The sequence below is a fragment of the Narcine bancroftii genome, chromosome 4 (genome assembly GCF_036971445.1).
Source record: "Narcine bancroftii isolate sNarBan1 chromosome 4, sNarBan1.hap1, whole genome shotgun sequence".
Taxonomy (NCBI): domain Eukaryota; kingdom Metazoa; phylum Chordata; class Chondrichthyes; order Torpediniformes; family Narcinidae; genus Narcine; species Narcine bancroftii.
Genome location: NC_091472.1, coordinates 15587885 through 15609227, shown reverse-complemented (window position 1 = coordinate 15609227; position 21343 = coordinate 15587885). Strand labels below are relative to the sequence as shown.

Genomic DNA, 21343 nt, shown 5'->3' with positions numbered 1-21343 from the left:
ACTGATATATATTCATGCTCAGCCTCTGCCGGCAGGGGTAACATCAGGAAGGAGGTACAGAAGCATCAAAATCTGAACTGCCAGGCTGGGAAATAGCTTCTTCCCACAGCTGTGAGGTGGATGAATGGCATCATATAACCTTAAGTTTCTATAAATGAAATGAGTAAATTATTCTAAAATATTTATATATATTTATTTTATATTATATTTATGTATACATGTGATTGTTATGTGCTGTGTATTGTGCGTGTGTGTGCACCAAGGTCCGGAAAAAAGCTGTTTGGTCCGGCTCCAGATAAACTTGAACAATAAATATCAAAACCATCAATTTGAAAGCAAATCACTGCAGATAATGGAAATCTGAAAGAAAACAGGGGAGATGTCACTGAATTGAAACATTAACATTGTTTCTTTCTCCACAGCTGCTACCTGACTTGTTGAACATTTTTAGTATTTTTGTTTTCATTTAAATGACTCCCTCAAGCGTGACCAATATTCCCTCACCAGTCACAGGACTGAAGTTAATGTCAATCTGGGATCTGATGATGTAGAACAAACTGGGACTCTTGTTACTGACATAAATAGAGCAAACCAGAAGCATTCAGCAGATCAGAGAGCTGAGAAACAGAGAGATAGTTAATGTTTCAGGGCAATGACCCTTTATCAAATCAGGGACCTTAAAAACCTGTATAGGTAGCACGAGACTTACCAGGGCTTGGGCCTAGTTGGTTTGAGTGCGGAGTTGGAGTTTCAGTGGTGTTCAGAGGGGCGAGGAGCGAGTCAAGGGTCAATAAAAAGAGGGTACGGTAAAGGAGTGGCGGGGGGCGGGCGTGGGAAGATGGCATAGGAAGAAGACGTCTGGAAACACCTCTCCCCAGTTGAATAATTAATGCCCAAATTATAAAGACATTCACCAGTTTTAAAACTTTTTCAGAAGTGGCTTAAACTTGGGACGTGGCAAGATGGCGTAAGGAACAGACGTGCCTTCCAGTCCTCTCCTGACTCTAACTTATTGTTTTGTCTTTAAGTGCCCGTTAAAACTTTTTTAAAAAGTTTATAAATAGTATGAGGTGTTGAATTAATACCTAATGGTACATTTGTTAAAAAAAAGTAAAAGGAAACATCAACAGATTGTTAAAAAATTATATTTTCCCAAATTATCTGAGCCTGCTTGTTTACAAAAAGCCACGACTCAGCGTGAAATGGATCCAGGAAAACAAGTGAAGAATTCAGCCTTGGAGCTCCGTTCTGATTCCGTAAGTCTTTCTGAAGGTCGTTTTCAGCTGCCTTTAGAACAAAGGGCTGGCCGGATGCCAGTATTTCAAACAACGTCTACTGAGACTTTGATTCCACAAGAACAGCAGAATCCCACCATGTCTGGACCTACTGATGTTGATATACTTTTCAAGAGTCTTGAACATAAGATATTTTCTTCAATGATGCATTTAGGTGATTCTATGAATAATCTTACTTCTAAGATTAATGCATTGGTGGATGTCAATACTCAACAGATGGCTGATTATGGAGCTTTTAAAGTTGAAACTATTGAAAGACTTGAGATGTGTGATCAAGGATTATCTGATGTACAAGATCAATTGCAAGATGTGAATAAAACAATTGAAACATTACAGATTCAGAATAAAACTTTAGCAAAAAAGGTTGATTATTTGGAGAACCAATCCAGACGGAATAATGTGAAAATTGTCGGCTTGCCAGAAGGCATAGAAGGGCCAGATCCAAGAAAAGTTTTCACTGAATGTATTCCACAAGTGTTGGGACAAGATAAGTTTTCTGAAGGTTTAATATTGGAACGGGCTCATAGAGCTTTGAGAAGGAGACCTTTTTCAGGACAGAATCCAAGACCTGTTCTGGTTCACGGTTTAAATGACTGTGATAGAGAGACTATTTTACATATGGCTATTAGAAATGCACAGCAAAACAAATCTCCTTTGATGGTTCAGAGTAATCGTGTTTTCTTCTATCCGGATTTGAGTCAGGAAATTATGTTTCAACGATGTGAATTTAATTCTGTGAAAGAATTATTGTGGATAAAAGGATATAAGGCAACATTTAGATACCCTGCGGTACTGAAGATTTTTCAGGATGGATATCAACCAAAGTTCTTTGATAATCCTAAAGAAGCTATGGATTTTGCTCAGTCTTTACCAATTACGCAATTCCAGGAACGACGTAGTCCTCCACGGTCTCCAAAGAGGGCAGAGCTGCAAGAAGGGAATTTGATTTCTGGAAGAAATGGAAGAAACGGTGTTCGCAATGGCAAAGGAAACTCATTTAATAGATAAGGAACATTTGAAACTCAAACGTGAATGGGTTGGGCACGTTTTTTATTCTTCGTTTAATTCTAAGGCAAAAGGTGTGGCAATTTTGGTACATGAGAATCTACCATTTTAGTTACAGAGTGAAGAGAAAAATGGTGGAAGATTATTAAAATTAAATTGTACAATCTTTAATGAGGCATGGACTTTGCTTGATGTTTATGCTCCTAATGTTGAGGATACAGCTTTTGTTGTGGATATGTCTTTATTACTTGGACAATCGAACTCTAATGTGATGTTGGGGGAGATTTGAATGTGGTGTTGGAGCTTTTATTGGATAAGTACTCAATATTAATCCAAGTGATTAATATGATGGCAGATTTGAATTTAATTGATATTTGGCGAAGAGTTAATCCTACAGAGAAAGATTTTTCTTTTTATTCCTTGCGACATAATTCTTTTTCTAGAATTGATTATTTTTTAATATCAGCACATTTGCAGGATAGGGTTACATCTGTGGAGTATAAGGCTAGATTGGTTTTGGATCATTCATTATTATTATTAGAATATTTGAGTTCACAAGATGTTCAGAAAGCTTCAAGATGGAGATTTAATACTATGCTATTACGACGCGAATTTAATTCTGTGAAAGAACGGTTGTGGAAAAAAAAGACATAGGGCAACATTCAGGTATTCTGCGGTACTGAAGATTTTTTAGGATGGAAATTAGCCAAAATTCTTTGACAATCCTAAAGAGGCTATGGACCTTGCTCAGTCTCTACCAATCATGCAGTTTCAGGAACGATGTAGTCCTTCAAGGTCTCCAAAGAGAGTAGAGATGTAAGGTGGGATCCAGATTTTTAAAAGAAATGGAAGCAATGGTGATCGAAGTGGTAATGTTGATTTAAAAAAATAAATCTTTTATCTTTTTTTTGAAAAGAGTTTAAATCGTTTAAATAATGATGATAGTTTAAAGAAATGGGAGTTGGGAGAGGGAACTGGGTGGACACTAGTTTCCAGAAGTCATCAGCTACCTGTGAGTTATCTCACACCCAATATTTTGGGGGAGTTACCGCTTTGGGCGGTCTAAACAGGAGGAGGTAGTTGTGACCTCCGACCTGTTTTTTTTTCTTTTTAATTTTTGGGTTAAGAAGTGAAGGTTTTTTTTATTATTTTTTAAAATAAATAATTTTTTTTTAACTCTTTGTTTTCTGATTGTAATTGAGAGGGAATTAGGAGGATTTTTTTCTCTCTTTTTTTTTCTCTTTTTTGGGGGGGGGATTTTTTCTCTTTTTTCTTTTTTTTAAGAGGATGATGTCACAGAAGATAATAAGTCAAAAATTGAGGATGTTGAATTAGATGAAGAAGAAGATGAGGGGAAAGGTGATAAGAAGAAAAAGAAGAAAATTAAGTACAAATACATTGAGGGAGAAGAGTTTAATAAAATCAGGTTAATTTCGATAGAGAATTTTGAAGATGTTATAAATGAAAAATATGGAGAATTTTATAAGAGTTTGAACTTTTTTCTTTTTTTTTCTTTTTTTATATAAGGGGAGGGGAAGGGAATAAAAAGTTTATCTGATTGTTTTTCTAAGGGATGTTTTTGTTCTTTCGATGAATTATAAAGGAAACTTGGTTTTAATGGAAATTCTGTATTTATATATTATTAATTATGATTTTTTTGTATAACAGATATGTGGTTGATATATGATTTTAATATTTGAACTTAGTTTTAACGTGGATTTCATTTGTTAAATACATGTATTATGTTTGATTTAAATATATGTTTAAGGGTATTATTTTAGTATTGATTTTTTTGTTGTTAAGTTTTATCTTTTTTTTAAGTGGGGTTTTTTTTAATTTTATTTACAACATTGTTAATTAATTCTTCACTCTTTATTTTGGGGGGGAGGGTTAGACTAATTTTAAATTAGATGATTAATGTTGAGTTATAATTATTGGGGGGGTTAATTTGTGTAGTTTAATGATGTATTCTAATTTTTATTATCTTATTTTTTATTATTTCTTTAAATGTAATTTTTATTTTATTCATGTCATAAAATTTTAAATAAAGTTTAAAAAAAAAGAATTGGCTTAAACTTTGTCTACAGCAATAATGAAGAAAACAAGAGGTCAACTGGTGAAGAAATTAACTTTTAAACATGCAGAAAGTGCAGAAGAATTGAGGCCTACCATCCAGAAAGATCCACAGGAGTCAACTGGAGAGGCCCTGAAACAGCAGAGGATCCTGCAGACAAAGCTGAGTATTACACCAACACCTTCCTTGCATTTGGGGACGCAAGATAGTCCGGTGCGGTGAGTCCCTCTATGGAGTGACGGAGGGGGGGGGATTGAGAGCGCAAGAACCGATGCACGCCCGACGAGGCCGGGAAGCGAGAGAGCGAGCGCCCTGACCGAGAATGCAAATGCTTGTGCATGCCCGGCGGTGCAGCTGTGACTAGCACAGCGTTGAAGGACATTTGCCTCTGCACCTTGGCAGAACTGGGCATGTGAGAAGGTTTGCACATGTGCACCACTCCCGACCGGGTCCGGGCTGTGGGCGGGATCAGCCTCCGCCGGGCTGACATCAGGGGAGTCCAAACCCGCAGCCTGGTCGCCCGGGCTGAAGTACAAACAACAGAAGGAGAAGAAAACCCTGCAATGATGGAAGAAGAGGAGGAAGCGATTATTATGGGAGCAGCAAATATCATGGAAGGTAGGCCACAAAGGTTTAAATCAATTCCTTTACAGACTTTTAAAACTTCTGCTGTTGGAGTTGAACCTGCTAATCCTTTACTGGAAGATTTTATTATGGGAATGGATAATATGGCTGTTCAAGTGAGTCAAGGTTTTTCAGAAGTTAAGGCCCATTTTGCTGATTTGAGAGGGAAAATGAACAACATACATGAAGAAGTTTCTGCAGTTAAAATGGTATTAAACAAATGTTTGAGAGCTGTGGATATGGTACAAGATAAGTTTAAAAAGATTGAGCAGGCTTTTATTGACTGTAATGATAAGGTGGAGAGATATACTGAATGGATGGACTATGTTGAACATTCTATTACTGGCTGGGATATTCAGGAAAAAAGAATTCCTGAAGAAAATTGATTTGTTGGAAAATCAGAGTCGGCGTAGCAATGATAAGATAGTAGGTCTACCAGAAGATATTGAAGGAATGAATCCCGTAAAATCTTTCCGGAAATGGATTCCAGAAACGTTGGGTGAAGAGGCTTTCCCAGAGGGATTGGAAATGGACCGAGCACATAGAGCCATTAGGAAAAAAATCTTTCCCGGGTCAACCTCCACAGGCAGTTCTTATTCGTTGCCTGTGGTATCAAGATCGAGAGATGATTTTACGTCTTGCAGTACAAAAAGCTCGTCAAAATCAGAGCCCCTTGATGATTCAAGGCAATAGGGTTTTTTTTATACTGATTTGAGTCAAGATGTTATTAGGAGACGCAAGGATTTTAATCCTGTGAAAGCGGTTCTGTGGAAGAAGGGGTATAGATTTGCTTTTAGATCCCCGGCTGTTTTGAAGGTGTTTTATGGAAATTTTTGGGCTCAATTTTTTGAAAATGAGAGTGATGCTTCAACCTTTGCCAATTCCTTGCCAGATAATCAGACAAGTTCGGAGTTGCAGGAGCAGTTGAAGTTGCAGGTGTACTTGAAAAAGAACGGGAATGAGAACGGAAAGAAGGCACCAGAAGCGCATGGATTGATTGATATAGAAGGAGCGGATCAAGATGATCGCAGAATGGAATCTGTGGGCTGAATGTCATTATTTTATATATTTTTTTCTGTGGAAATCGGTTTGTGGGGGGGGGGGGGGGGTGGACGACTCTGAAACTTCTGCAGTCATCTGCCACTAGTGATTTTGACCACACCCGGTCTATGGAGTGGGGTACCACTAAGGTGGGTTTTTTTGGAGAGGGGATTTTTTTTCTGTATATTATTTTTAAATTTTTAGTTTAGGGAGTTTAATTATTTTTTGGTTTTTTTTAGGTTAGTTTGTAGTGTTTTAAAGGTTGTTTTTAGGAGCTTTTTAATTTGTACAAGGGTGAGCTGCGTTGGGTGCCACTCTAAGGGGAAAAATGAATAATTTGATTTTTGCGACATTTAATGTTAAGGGGCTTAATCACCCGATTAAAAGGAAGCGAGTATTGGATTACATTAAAAAGATGAAGGTTGACATTGTTTTCTACATGTGACTCATTTGACTGAGAAAGAACATTTGAAGTTGAATAGCATAGAGCAATGGTTCCCAACCTTTTACTTTCCATTCACATACCACTTTAAGTATTCCCTATGCCATAAGTGTTCTGTGATTAGTAAGGGATTGCTTAAGGTGGGATGTGAGTAGGAAGGGAAGGTTGCGAATCACTCCTCTAGACCCAACTGTTACTGAAATATTTTGCTTGAGAAAAATTGTCATTTGGTCCATTTTCTTTGGCGTTATGAAACTGCACATAACGAATCAATTTGGAATGATTAAAACAGTGGTTTTCAAACTTTTTCTTTCCACCCACATACCACCTTAAGCAATCCCTTATTAATCACAGAACACTTATGGCATAGGGAACACTTAAAGTGGTACGTGAGTGGAAAGTAAAAGGTTGGGAACCACTGGCATAGAGTATAGGAGCTGGGAGGTGATGCTGCGGGTGTTTAAGGCATTGGTGAGGCCAGGTTTGGAGTACTGTGTTCAGTTCTGGTCTCCAAATTATAGGAAGGATATAGATAAGGTGGAGAGGGTGCAGAGAAGATTTACAAGGATGTTGCTTGGCTTACAGCATGTAGATTACAGAGAAAGATTAAGGAGACTGGGACTTTATTCATTGGAACATAGACGGCTGAGAGGGGATTTGATAGAGGTTTTTAAAATTATGAAGGGAATAGATAGAAGAGACGTGAGTAGACTCTTTCCCCTGTGGGCAGGGGAGGTTGGAACAAAAGGGCATAAGTTAAGGGTAAGGGGGCAAAACTTTAGGAGAAGTGTTAGAGGATGCTTTTTCACTCAGAGAGTGGTGGCAGAATGGAATGATCTTACAGAAGATATAGTTGCGGCAGGGTCATTTCTGTCATTTAAGAGAAGGTTGGATGTGTACGTGGATGTGAGGGGGTTGGAGGGTTATGGGTGGAGAGCGGATGGGGGAAGCTAGTGGAGTTGTTTAAGTGAACCGGCGCGGACTCGAAGGGCTGACATGGCCTGTTTCTGCACTGTAAACTGTTATATGGCCATATGGGATTGGGTAGGTTATGTCATTGCGTCGTCTTTTAATTCTAAGGCTAGAGGGGTAGCAATTTTAATACATGGAAAGTTACTCATTATCTTGGAATCGTTCTCTGCCAATGGGATGCTTTAAGGGGTCAGATCATCAGTTATTCAGTGAGAGTTAAGAAGCAGGTAGGGTAGGGAGGAGTCATGTGATGGAGTAGTGGCCGGTAGGAGAATACCAGCCCTCTCTAGTAAAGAAGAAATAAAGTGAAGAAAATACCAAGTTCAAGATACACAAAACATAACAAATAAAAGATAAAGTTGTAGAGAAATGAAAGAAAATGGCATCCAAGAAAGAAAAAGTAAAAACAATGGGAAAAAAGAAGACATCGGAAGAGAAAGGAGAAGGCCTTACCTGCATGAAGAAACAGGGAGCCATCATGGAGAAGAGAGCCTGTTCCCCAAGGTTGGTGACGACCCCGCAGAGTCGTGACCTCCCGACCGCTGGACTGCAAAAATGGCTCTCTGAACCAAACAAAAGCGCGCAATTGCGCATGTGCGAGGAGTTGCGCATGCACAGTGCACTCACTAAGGAAAAAGAGAGCTGAGGAGCGAGCAAACACAGTGTGACCAGCTGAGGGATGCCCGACACCAGGGTTCTCAACTGGAAGAAGAGGAAAGTGACAGGAAAGGGAGTGATAGGAAAAAAGAACAGCAACAGGAGGCCCAACAGATGACTAGCCCAGAAGAAGAGGACCAACAGCAAGAAGTCAAGCAAGAAGAAGCCCAGCAAAATGAGGCAAGCAACTCAACAGGAAAGTCAGAAGAGACACAAATACAAGGAAGAGAAGAAGACACAGACACAGAAGAAGAGGAAGAAGAAGACCAAGATCTGCACAGAGAAATAGAAGGTAAAATAGATGGACAGAATATAGAGAAAAACATTTTTCAAGAACAAATGAGAGCATTAAAAGAATGGCTGACATTAGAATTTAGTGAAATGAAAAGTTCAGAAGAAAAAGTGAGTAGAATAGAGCTGGTCATGACAGAAATAGGAACATATGAACATAGGAACATAGGAAGTAGGAACAGGAGTAGGCCAAAAATGGCCCATCGAGCCTGCTCCGCCATTCAATACGATCATGGCTGATCTAATTTATGACCTAACTCCGCCTACCTGCCTCTCCCCATATCCACTAATTCCTCTATTATGTAAAAATTTATCTAACCAAATTTTAAATATGTTTAATGAGGCAGCCTCAACCACTTCCCTGGTTAGAGAATTCCAAACATTCACTACTCTCTGGGAAAAACTATTTTTCCTCATCTCTGTCCTAAATCTACTCCCCCGAATCTTGAGACTCTGTCCTCTCGCTTTAGTTTCCCCAGCCAGCTCAAAAAACCTTCCTACATCTATCCTATCCATACCCTTCATAATCCTATATGTTTCTATAAGATCTCCTCTCATTCTTCTGAACTCAAGCGAATACAATCCTAGATGATTTAATCTTTCATCATAAGTCAACCCCTTCATCCCAGGGATCAACCTAGAAAACCTCCTCTGGACCGTCTCCAAAGCCAGTACATCCTTCCTCAAATATGGAGACCAGAACTGGACACAGTACTCCAGGTACGGTCTCACCAGTACCTTATAGTGTTGCAACATGACCTCCCTACTCCTGAATTCAATTCCTCTAGCGATGAAGGCCAACATTCCATTTCCCTTCTTAATAACCTGCTGCACCTGCAACCTAACTTTATGTGATTCATGCACAAGCCCTCCCAAGTCCCTCTGCACTACAGCATGCTGTAGTTTTTCACCCTTTAAATAATATTCAGCTCTTTTATTTTTCTTGCCAAAGTGGATAACCTCACACTTACTAACATTGTACTCCATCTGCCAGACCTTTGCCCACTCATCCAGCTTAACTATATCCCTCTGCAGACTCTCCACATCCTCATTACAACTTGCTCTTCCACTCAATTTGGTGTCATCCGCAAACTTGGCTCCACCACATTTTGTCCCCTCCTCCAAGTCATCAATGTAAATGATGAACAGTTGTGGGCCTAACACTGACCCCTGCAGCACCCTACTTACCACTCTCTGCCAACCTGAAAAACTCCCATTTATCCCGACTCTCTGCCTCCTGTCAGACAACCAATTTTCAATCCAGGCCAATATACTTCCCCGGACTCCACTTTCCTGTAACTTGCTGAGAAGTCTCTTGTGTGGCACCTTATCAAACGCTTTCTGGAAATCCAAATATACAACATCAACCTGTTCCCTTCTATCCTCAAAGAATCCTAACAAGTTTGTCAAACAAGATTTTCCCTTTCTAAAACCATGCTGTGTCTGCCTGATTGAACCCTTACGTTCCAAAAGTTTCACTATTTCATCTTTAATGACGGCTTCAAACATTTTTCCAACTACAGACGTCAAGCTAATTGGCTAATAATTTCTAGTCTTCTGCCTACATCCCTTCTTAAAAAGTGGCGTGACATTTGCTGTCTTCCAGTCTGCCGGGACCTGCCCAGAATCCAAGGAATTTTGGTATATGACCACCAATGCATCAACTATAACTTCTGCCATTTCCTTCAGAACCCTTGGATGCATATCATCAGGACCAGGTGATTTGTCTGGCTTTAGTCCCATTAGTTTCTCCATCACTACTTCCTTTGTAACAACTATTTTATCAAGGTCCTCCCCAACATTCGCATCCTTAACTCCGCACTTGGGCATGCTGGACGTGTCTTCCACCATGAAGACTGACACAAAATATTTGTTTAATGCCTCGGCCATTTCCTCATTTTTTGCTACCAATTTTCCTTTCTCATCCTCCAAGGGTCCTATGTTAACTCTGGCCACCCTCTTCTGTTTTATATATTTATAAAATTTTTTGCTTTCTGTTTTTATATTTTGTGCCAATTTACTTTCATAATCCTTTTTCCCATTTCTTATTACCCATTTGTAACCCCTTGTTGTCTCTTAAAGTTTTCCCAATCTTCCAGTTTCCCACTGCTCTTTGCAGCTTTGTACACCTGCGCCTTCAATTTTAGACTCTCCTTTATTTCCTTTGTTAACCACCGTTGATTTTTCCCTCCCTTGCTGCCCTTTTTCCTGACCGGAATATATTTTTGTTGAGCATTACAAAATGCTCAACTGTTTCATCAATTAGCCTGTGCTCCCAGTCCACTCTGCCCAATTCCTCCCTCATCTTATGATAGTCACCCCTGTTTAAGCATAATATATTAGTTTTAGATCTAACTATTTCCCCTTCCATCTGAATGAGAAATTCAATCATACTATGATCGCTATTTCCTAGATGGTCTCTGACTATTACATCATTTACTCGACTTATCTCATTGCACAACACTAAATCCAGGAGAGCATTTTCTCTTGTTGGTTCCTTAACATGCTGCTCAAGAAAGCTATCGCAGATGCATTCTATGAAGTTCTCTTCCAGACTCCCACGACCAACTTGATTTTCCCAATCTATGTGGAAGTTAAAGTCCCCCATGACTACTGCCGTATCATTATTACATGCCTCACTTATTTCTCTATTTATTTCCTGTGCCACTAAACTATTGTTATTTGGTGGGCGATAGATAACACCCACCAATAATTTTTTCCCTTTGTTATTCTTTATCTCTACCCAAATGGACTCAACATTATGCTCTTTAGATCTTATATCATCCCTCACTACTGCCTGGAGCTCATCTTTGATTAAGAGTGCAACTCTACCTCCCTTACCAACCTGTCTATCTCTTTGCACCACCTGATACCCTTGAAAGTTTAATTCCCATTTAGGGTCACCTTGTAGCCATATTTCCATGATGGCTACCAAATCATAGGCATGGGTACCGATTTGCGCCTCAAGTTCACTAACTTTATTTCTAATACTGCGGGCATTCAGATAAAGTGCCCTTATGCTCTTTATAGGGAAAAGATTAGAAAATGTGGAAGAACAAGAAATGGCTGTAGAAATGGAAGTGAATGACTTAAGAAGAAAATTGGAAGAAAGTGACAAAAAAGTTAGAGACACAAGAGTTGTTCGTTCAGAAAATTGATACGATGGAAAATTATAGTAGGCGAAACAACATAAAAATAGTGGGCCTAAAGGAAGATGAAGAAGGCACAGATATGAAGGAATGTATAAAAGAATGGATCCTGAAGGTCCTGGGAATGACAGAAATACAGGAAGGAATGGAAATAGAAAGGGCACACAGAACACTAGCTCCAAAACCACACACATCAAAAACCAAGATCCATTTTAGTAAATTTTTTGAGATATACAACAAGAGAAAATATACTGGAGCGGTCAAGGAATAAAATTAGAGAAGACAAAAAACCATTGGAATACAACGGTCAAAAAATATTTTTTTAACCAGGCATAAGTTTTGAACTCTTAAAGAAGAGGAAGGAGTTTAATACAGCAAAATCGATTCTATGGAAAAAAAGGTTATAAATTTATGTTAAGATATGCAGCTGAGCTTAAAATATTTACCCCAGGGGAGCAAAACAGACTGTTCTCGGATCTGCAGGAAGCACGAGAATTTGCAGAATGCCTGCAGGACAGAAAGAGAGATGAAGAGATGTAACAGGAATGAAGAACGATGATAAAATACATATAAAGATATAAAAATAATGTATAAGTAAGAACTAAAGAAGGGAAAGAAAAGGGAAGAAAGGAAGTAAGGGGGGGAAAAGGGGTGAGCTTTGTTATATGTGAAGATAAAAGTCTTTTCTGGAGGGGGTTGGGTGGGAGAGAATAACCGTCACTGCGAAATCAGTTGACGCTTGCGAGTGGGTTCGCAATCCAAATGGAGAGGGGAGTTGTGGTTGCCTGGCAAGGGATAAGGGGCAACTCAGAGAGGGGGGAGGGGGACATTTGGGGTTAAGGGAATTTTAGATGTGGGAATTATTGAAGTATTTTATGTTTTAAAAGTGTTGTTATACATTGAGTTCAAAAAGGGAAAACTGAGAGATGAAAAGTGGTGGTGAGGAAGATGAAATGAGGTGGAAACAGGATATGAGATGGCCATGTTGAACTATATGACTATAAATATTAATGGAATACATAACCAAATTAAATGAAAAAGGCTATTAAATTTTCTGAAAAAAGGAAAAATAGACATAGCATTTGTGCAGGAAACGCATCTAACTGAAGTGGAACATAATAAATTGAGGAGAGACTGGGTAGGGCACGTAGCGGCAGCATCATATAATTCAAAAGCCAGAGGTGTAGCTATATTAATTAATAAAAATGTACCAATCAAAATAGAGGAGGAAAGAATAGATCCGGCAGGGAGGTATGTAATGATAAAGTGTCAGATATATTCAGAATTTTGGAATTTGCTCAATATATATGCACCTACTGATGAGGATCAAAAGTTTATGCAAGATTGAAGAAACACAAAACTTGCCAGATTCATGTAAGACAGCAATAATTACAGTAATACCAAAGACGGGGAAGGATCCATTAACACCAGCATCATATAGACCAATATCTCTACTTAATTCAGATTATAAGATAATAGAGAAATTATTAGCAAACAGATTGGCTGATTGTGTACTAAAACTAGTAAAACAAGAACAAACTGGATTTATTAAGAAAAGACGAACAGCGGGTAATGTCTGTAAATTTATTAATTTAATTCATGCAATTCAAGGAAATAAGATGCCAACAGTGGCTGTTGCTTTAGATGCAGAAAAAGCCTTTGACAGGGTAGAATGGAATTATTTATTCAAAGTATTACAGAGGTTCAATCTACCAGAAAAATATATTAATTGGATTAAAGCATTATATAATGGACTATTGGGAAAGGTAACAGTAAATGGATATGTATCGAATCAATTTAAATTAAGTAGGGAGGGATGTCCACTATTCCCTCACTGTTCGCTTTAGCATTAGAACCATTAGAAGAAATGATATGAACAGAAAATAAAATAAAAGGGATAGAAATAAAGGAGAAGGAGTATAAAATCAGTTTATTTGCAGATGACATCACAGTATACTTAACAGAACTAGAAATATCAATAAAAGAACTACATAAGAAATTGAAGGAATATGGAGAAATATCGGGATACAAGATCAACGCAAATAAAAGTGAAGCAATGCCAATGAGTAATGCGGATTATACAGAATTGAAAAATGAATCACCATTTAAATGGCAAACACAAGCAATCCGATACCTAGGTATTAGATTAGATAATAATTTATGCCACCTGTGCAAATTAAATTATCAGCCACTAATAAAGAAATTGCAGGAAGACTTAGAACTTTGGAAAGAATTAGCACTAATGTTGATAGGGAGGGTAAATTGCATTAAAATGAATGTCTTTCCATGGATACAATACTTATTTCAATCGTTACCAATTCCCTTAACAGAGAAATTCTTTAATGAACTAAAGAGAATAATAAGGAAATTTCTATGGAAGGGGGGAAATTGAGCATAGCGTTAGGCAAATTAACAGAGAGGTACAACTACGGTGGTTTGCAGTTACCAAATTTTAAAAATTATTATAGAACAGTACAATTAATATATTTATCAGACAAGGGAAAAACTAGATTGGACTAAGATAGAGCTAGATAAAATAGGGGAGAATGTACCGGAACATATACTTTATAAGTGGGATGAAAAGCTGATATGATATAAAAGCTCACCAGTATTTCATCGTTTACTCAATTTCTGGAAGAAGATTCACATAGAAAGGAAAAAAACAAATGACCAACTACCAAAATTATTATTGACACAAAATCAACTAATCCCTTTTACAATAGATAACCTTTCCTTTAGAGATTGGGAGAGAAAAGGAATTAAAAGAATAGAAAATTGTTTTTTGGGAAATAATTTATTAACATTTGAACAGTTGAAGTACAAATATGGAATAACTCATGGTACAATATTTGCATACCATCAACTGAAAGCGTATTTAAAGGATAAATTGGGAAATAAACTGAGATTACCAGAAGGAAGCAACTTTGAATATGTGATTACAGAAACAATAATAATAAAAATATTTACAACGAACATGTACATCAAGCTGCAAGAGAAGGAAACTGATGAAATAAGCTACAAACCCAAACAAAAGTGGGAAAAAGATTTAAACATAAAGATATAAAATGAAACATGGGCAAAGTTATGCTCTGGAACTATGAAGAACATAATAAACACAAGGTTACGCATCATACAGTATAATTGGTTACACAGGTTATATATCACGCCCCAAAAGTTTTAAAAAATGAGATCCAACATTATCAGATAGATGTTTTCGCTGTAAGAAGGAAACAGGAACAACAGTACATGCAATTTGGCCATGTGAGAAAGTGGAAAAGTTTTGGGAAGATCTAAATCAGGTATTAAATAAAATCACAAAAAGCAACATACCAAAAAATCCAGAGATCTTTCTTCTAAGTAATATAAGGAGTAAAGAATTAGGCCTCAAACTGGATGAAGTGCAAAAAAGATTTATTATGATAGCCTTAGCTGTAGCAAAAAAATGTATAATGTCAACTTGGAAATCAGAAGAGAGCCTGAGAGTACAGCAATGGTACATGGAAATGAATAAATGTATTCCATTGGAAAAAATAACATAATTTAAAAAATAAAGTCACATTATTTGAACAAATTTGGGAACTGTACATGGAACACAACAGAGAGGGCCTACCGCTGACCTCCACCCCCTAAAATGATAGAATGAGAAGACGAAATGAACTGATCCAGTGTGTAAAAGTAGATGACACAATTTTCTTGTTTATTTTCATTGTGTGATGACATTGTTTAATGGTTTTATTGTATTGTATATGTTGAATGTTTATTGGTTTTGGAGGAGGTTGGAAAGGGGGGAGGGAAGGGGGGGGGAAAAAGGGAGAAAATGCCACTGTGTATATTTAAGAGGGAAATGTTTGTGTGTATTGTGATTGATATGGTTCACAGTGTGAAAAATAATTTTAAAAAAAGCAGGTAGAGTATTGATGGTTAATTGTAAAACTTTTTCAGAAGCTTGGACTTTGATGTATGTGTATGTTCCAAATGAAGATGGCGAAGAATTTGTAACTGAAATGTTTTTGAATTTGAATCCAGCAAATGAGAATATTCTAGTAGGAGTGGATTTTAATTGTTGTTTGGATCCATTATTGGACAAATCACCAAAAACTCTGAACAAAACTAAATGAATAGTTGTATTTAAATGAAAGATTTAAATCTGGTAGAAATTTGGAGACGATAAAATCCGACTGAAAAAGATTTTTCATTTCATTCTGCTCAACATGATTCCTTCTCTAGAATTGACCTATTTTTGGTATCAGCACAATTGCAGGGTAGAATTACTCATGCTGAATATAAGAGTAGGACTTTTTCCGGTCATTCTTTTAATTCCGTGTACTGGTCCTGAGGTGGTAGAAACTGCTTATCGTTGGAGATTTAATGAGATGCTATTAAAAAACCTGAATTTATTGAATATCTTAGATATCACATTATATCCTTTTTCCAATCAAATGAGGGTTCAGTATGGAATAAATGTATTTTATGGGATACTTTAAGGGGTCAGATCATCAGTTATTCAGCGAGAGTTAAGAAGCAGTATTTGGCGGAGAGTCAGAATTTGGAGAAGGAAATAGAGGTGCTAGAGAAGAAATTTCAAAGGAATTCGACCAAAGATAACAAGGCACAGTTATCTAAACTGAAATAATGCTATAATATTTTGCAAACTTATAAGTATGAGAAAATAATTCAAAGATCAAAAAATCATTATTATGAGTTAAGATATAGGGCCCATAAAGTTTTGGCCTAGCAATTGAAGAATGAATGAGCGTTTAGTACAATAAATGCAGTTCGGAGAAATTTTTGACGATTACATATAAACCCCAGGAGATTAATGATGAATTATCAGAATTTATATACTTCTGGAGTGACTCAGGATAATGAACAGATGGAATCTTTTTTGGCTAATTTAAATTTACTTTCTTTAAATGAGAAAGATGTCAAGGAATTAGATGGAGTTTTTACTGACAGAGCTTAAGGAGGTATTGCAAACTATGCCTCGTGGGAAATCTCCAGGAGAAGATGGATTTACAATTGAGTTTTATAAATCATTTTATGATTTATTAATTCCGGTATTTACAGATGTGCTTAAACAAGCAACTGAAATGGGTTCAGTTCCGGAGTCTTTTTCTTGGGTGCTAATAACAATTATTCCGAAGAAGGACAGAAGAGGTTTAATATAGACCGACTTTTTTATTGAATGTGGATTACAAGATTGTAGCAAAGATACTAGCAATCAGATTGGCTAAACATTTACCATAATTAGTACATGTAGACCAAGCGGGTTTTATTAAGAAAACATATTCAGCAGATAATATTACTAAATTGATTACAATAATTAATGCATCAAGACAGTAACTCAACCAACCAATGATAGTAGTGCTAGACGCGGAAAAAGCTTTCAACTGTGTTGAGTGGAATTTTTCATTTAAAGTTCTAGAAAGATTTAAATTTGAAATTTCTCTTGTCTGGATTAAGGCTCAGATTTTTGAGAATAATGTATGTCATTTTATACACAAATGGAATCCTTCTCTTTTGCAAAAGTATAAATTGCCAGTATTGAGACATTTAATGGATACTTGGTGTAAAAGGGATCAAATTACAGGAACTAAAGGTAAAATTTCAGCTAAGACACCATTCTATCGGAATAAAGTAATTCCTTTTTCATTTAATAACCACTATTTGAAAGATTGGAAACTGTAAGGTATTAAGTTGGTGGAGGATTGTTTTGAAGCTGATATGTTTCTTTCTTTTACCAAACTTAGAGAAACATTTGGGATATCACCAAGCTCTTTATTTGCTTATTATCAAGTTCAGGCTTTACTGTCAGAATATTTTGGACAGGATTTGGTTTTACCTGGACAAACTAAATTTGAGATAGTAATTGCTGATAAGGGGAAGAAAGGGTTCATTTCTGTATTATTACAAGAAAAGATGGTTAAGGTTGATTTATACAAAACAAAGGATAAATGAGAGGACTTATCTATTACATTATCTCAGGAGGAATGGATGAATATGTGTGCAGATAGTGTTACAAAATTAATTAATGTGAGATATAGTTTAATTAATTACAACTTTCTACATCAGTTGTATTTGACTCCAGAGAAGTTGAAAAAATACTGTTTTAGTTCTTTGGATTTGTGTTTCCGATGCGGAAGACAGACAGGTACTTTCTTACATTCAGTATGGACATGTGAAAAAGGTAAAATTTTGGGAAAATATCATTATATTTTGGAAGCTTTGTTCAAGATTGAACTGGAACTTGATCCGTTATTGTGCTTACTGGGTTATACTAATACATTAACGACGGGTTTGTGATTGGATAAATTCCAAATAGCATTTATATGTCTGGGGTTAGCAGTGGCTAGAAAATGTATTGCTGTTACATGGAAGAATGATGTTGAATTGAATATATAAAGGTGGCACAATGAACTAAAATCGTATATTTATCTAGAGAAGATAACATAACTTACAGAATAATTATCCTTTTTTTGTTAAAATGTGGAGTTTATATTTGAAACATATGGGTTTAGATATAAGAAAAATGTGTTTTTTTAAACGATGTAAAGGGTTGGCACACTACACAGCAACTGATAATTACCCAAAATATGTATTTTGCTCTGACATGGGGGGTAGGGATGTAGAGGGTGGGATGGGACGAGGGTGGGGGGAGGAGGGTAGTAGAGGTATAGTTTTTTAATGTAAATTGTTTTGTATATATCCTATAAAATATATAAATAAAATTTTCAAAATAAAAAGGTAAAGAAGCGGCCAGCAAGGGAGTGGCACAGCGAAAGAGTGGGGGATTGAGGCTTTGGTAAGCAGAGGCTGAGGTTGAGCTTGTCTGGATTAAGGTAGGCCTGTATATTTGTCTCTTTATTCTCTTATTCTTAATTTTTTTTTTCTATTTTTGAAGTGAGTAGGTGAGAGGAAATGAGTGTGAGAGCTGTTTGCTGTTCTCAGTGTCAGATGTGGAAGGTCCTGGAGTCTTTTTTAATTTTTTTTTTATTTTTCACACTATGAAACACATTAATCAAAATACACACAAACATTTCCCTCTTGAATATACGCAGTGTCATTTTCTCCCCTTTTTACCCCCCTTCCTTCCCTCCCTCCTTCCCACCCCCCTCCAAACCCATTAAATGTTCAACATATACAATACAATAAACCCATTAAACAATGTCATCACACAATGAAAATAAATAAGAAAATTGTGTCATCTACTTTTACACACTGGGTCAGTTCATTTCGTCTTCTTCTCATTCTATCATTTTAGAGGGGTGGAGGTCCGAGGTAGGCGCTCTCTGTTGTGTTCCACGTACAGTTCCCAAATTTGTTCAAATAATGTGATATTATTTTTTAAATTATATGTTATTTTTTCCAATGGAATACATTTATTCATTTCTATGTACCATTGATGTATTCTCAGGCTCTCTTCTGATTTCCAAGTTGACATTATTCATTTTTTTGCTACAGCTAAGGTTATCATAATAAATCTTTTTTACGCTTCATGCAGTTTGAGGCCTAATTCTTTACTCCTTATATTACTTAGAAGAAAGATCTCTGGATTTTTTGGTATGTTGCTTTTTGTGATTTTATTTAATACCTGATTTAGATCTTCCCAAAACTTTTCCACTTTCCTCACATGTCCAGATTGCATGTACTGTTGTTCCCGTTTCCTTCTTAAAGCAAAAACATCTTTCTGATACTGTTGGATTCCATTTATTTAACTTTTGGGGTGTGATATATAGCCTGTGTAACCAATTATATTGTATTATGCGTAACCTCGTATATATTATATTTCTCATACTTCTGGAGCATAACATTTCCCATATTTCATTTTTTATCTTTATGCTTAGATCTTTTTCCCACTTTTGTTTGGGTTTATAGCTTATTTCATCATTTTCTTTCTCTTGCAGTTTGATGTACATGTTTGTTATAAATCTTTTAAATATCATTGTGTCTGTAATTACATATTCAAAGCTGCTTCCTTCAGGAAATCTCAGTCTGTTTCCCAATTTATCCTTTAAGTAGGCTTTCAGTTGATGGTATGCAAACATTGTACCATGAATTATTCCATATTTGTACTTAATTTGTTCAAATGTTAATAAATTTTTTCCCAAAAAACAATTTTCTATTCTTTTAATTCCTTTTCTCTCCCATTCTCTAAAGGAAAGGTTATCTATTGTGAAAGGGATTAGCTGATTTTGCGTTAATAATATTTTTGGTATTTGGTAATTTGTTTTTTTCCTTTCTAAGTGAATCTTCTTCCATATATTGAGTAGATGTTGCACCAGTTTTTCATCCCACTTATAAAGTATTTGTTCTGGTACCTTCTCCCCTATTTTATCTAGTTCTATCTTGGTCCAATCTGGTTTTTCCCTTGTTTGATAAAAATCTGACAGATACCTTAATTGTGCTGCTCTATAATAATTTTTAAAGTTTGGTAGCTGCAAATCACCTTGTTTGTACCATTCTGTTAATTTATCTAGCGCTATCTTCAGTTTCCCCTCTTTCCATAAGAATTTCCTTATTATTCTCTTTAGTTCATTGAAGAATTTCTCTGTTAAGGGAATTGGTAACGATTGAAATAGGTATTGTATCCTTGGGAAGGCATTCATTTTAATGCAATTTACCCTTCCTATCAGTGTTAGTGGTAAATCTTTCCAATGTTCTAAGTCATCTTGTAATTTCTTCATTAATAGCTGATAATATAATTTGTATAGGTGGCCTAGATTATTATCTAATCTAATGCCTAGGTATCAGATTGCTTGTGTTTGCCATTTAAATGGTGATTCTTTTTTAAACTCTGTGTAATCCGCATTATTCATTGGCATCGCTTTACTTTTATTTGCATTGATCTTGTACCCCGATATTTTTCCATATTCCTTCAATTTCTTATGTAATTCTTTTATAATTCTGGTTCTGTTCAGTATACTATGATGTCATCTGCAAATAAACTGATTTTATATTCCTTCTCTTTTATTTTTATCCCTTTAATTTTATTTTCTGTTCTTATCAGTTCTGCCAATGGTTCTATTGCTAAAGCGAACAGTGAGGGAGATAGTGAACATCCCTGCCTAGTTGACCTGCTTAATTTAAATTGGTTCGATATATATCCATTTACTGTCACCTTCGCCATTGGTCCCTTATATAATGCTTTAATCCAATTAATATATTTTTCTGGTAGGTTGAACCTCTGTAATACTTTGAATAAATAATTCCATTCTACCCTGTCAAAGGCTTTCTCTGCGTCTAAAGCAACAGGCACTATTGGCGTCTTATTTCCATGTACTGCATAGATTAAGTTAATGAACTTACAGATATTGTCCGTTGTTCGTCTTTTCTTAATAAATCCAGTTTGATCTAGTTTTACTATTTTTGGTACACAGTTGGCAATCTGTTTGCTAATAGTTTTGCTATTATCTTATAATTTGAGTTAAGTAGAGATATTGGTCTAAACGAAGCTAGTATTACTGGAGAAGGTTCTGGAGTCTTCTAGCCTTCTGGACGTCCATGTCTGTACCAGGTGTGCTGAGCTGCAGCGTCTCATGGACCGTGTTAGAGAAGTGGAACTGCAGCTCAATGACCTCGCTCTGGTCAGGAAGAGAGAGAAAGTCATAAATAGGAGTTACAGCCAGGTGGTCACACCAGGGTCACGGGAGGAGGATCCGTGGGTTACAGTTAGGAGAGGGAAAGGGAAGAGACAGGTACAAAAGAGGACATCTGTGTCTCTAGCCCTCAACAATAGGTATTCCTCCTTGAGTACTGTTGGGGGGGGGGGGGGGGGTCAAGCTGGGGAAGGCAT

General features: G+C 36.6%; 1 protein-coding gene and 1 long non-coding RNA gene across 7 annotated transcripts in view; both read right to left on the bottom strand.

Annotated features, from left to right (window-relative positions):
- fam120b (family with sequence similarity 120 member B) overlaps positions 1-21343 on the bottom strand; it is a 160139-nt gene that overhangs the window by 15847 nt on the left and 122949 nt on the right. For 2 of the 6 annotated variants that reach the window (XR_011355551.1, XR_011355550.1), the window contains exon 12: positions 11997-12057. The exons of 2 other annotated variants lie outside the window; for them this stretch is intronic. The gene's annotated coding sequence lies outside the window, so the exon portion shown is untranslated. Of the gene's footprint in view, positions 1-11996; positions 12058-18682; positions 21132-21343 lie in introns of those variants that run through there. 2 more of the 6 variants (XM_069930809.1, XM_069930813.1) reach the window with 2 other exon arrangements.
- Positions 1130-4525, bottom strand: LOC138759785 (uncharacterized). The gene is made up of 2 exons (XR_011355083.1): positions 4470-4525; positions 1130-2244 (listed from the first exon to the last, which is right to left on the bottom strand). It is a non-coding gene; the product is annotated as an uncharacterized lncRNA (long non-coding RNA).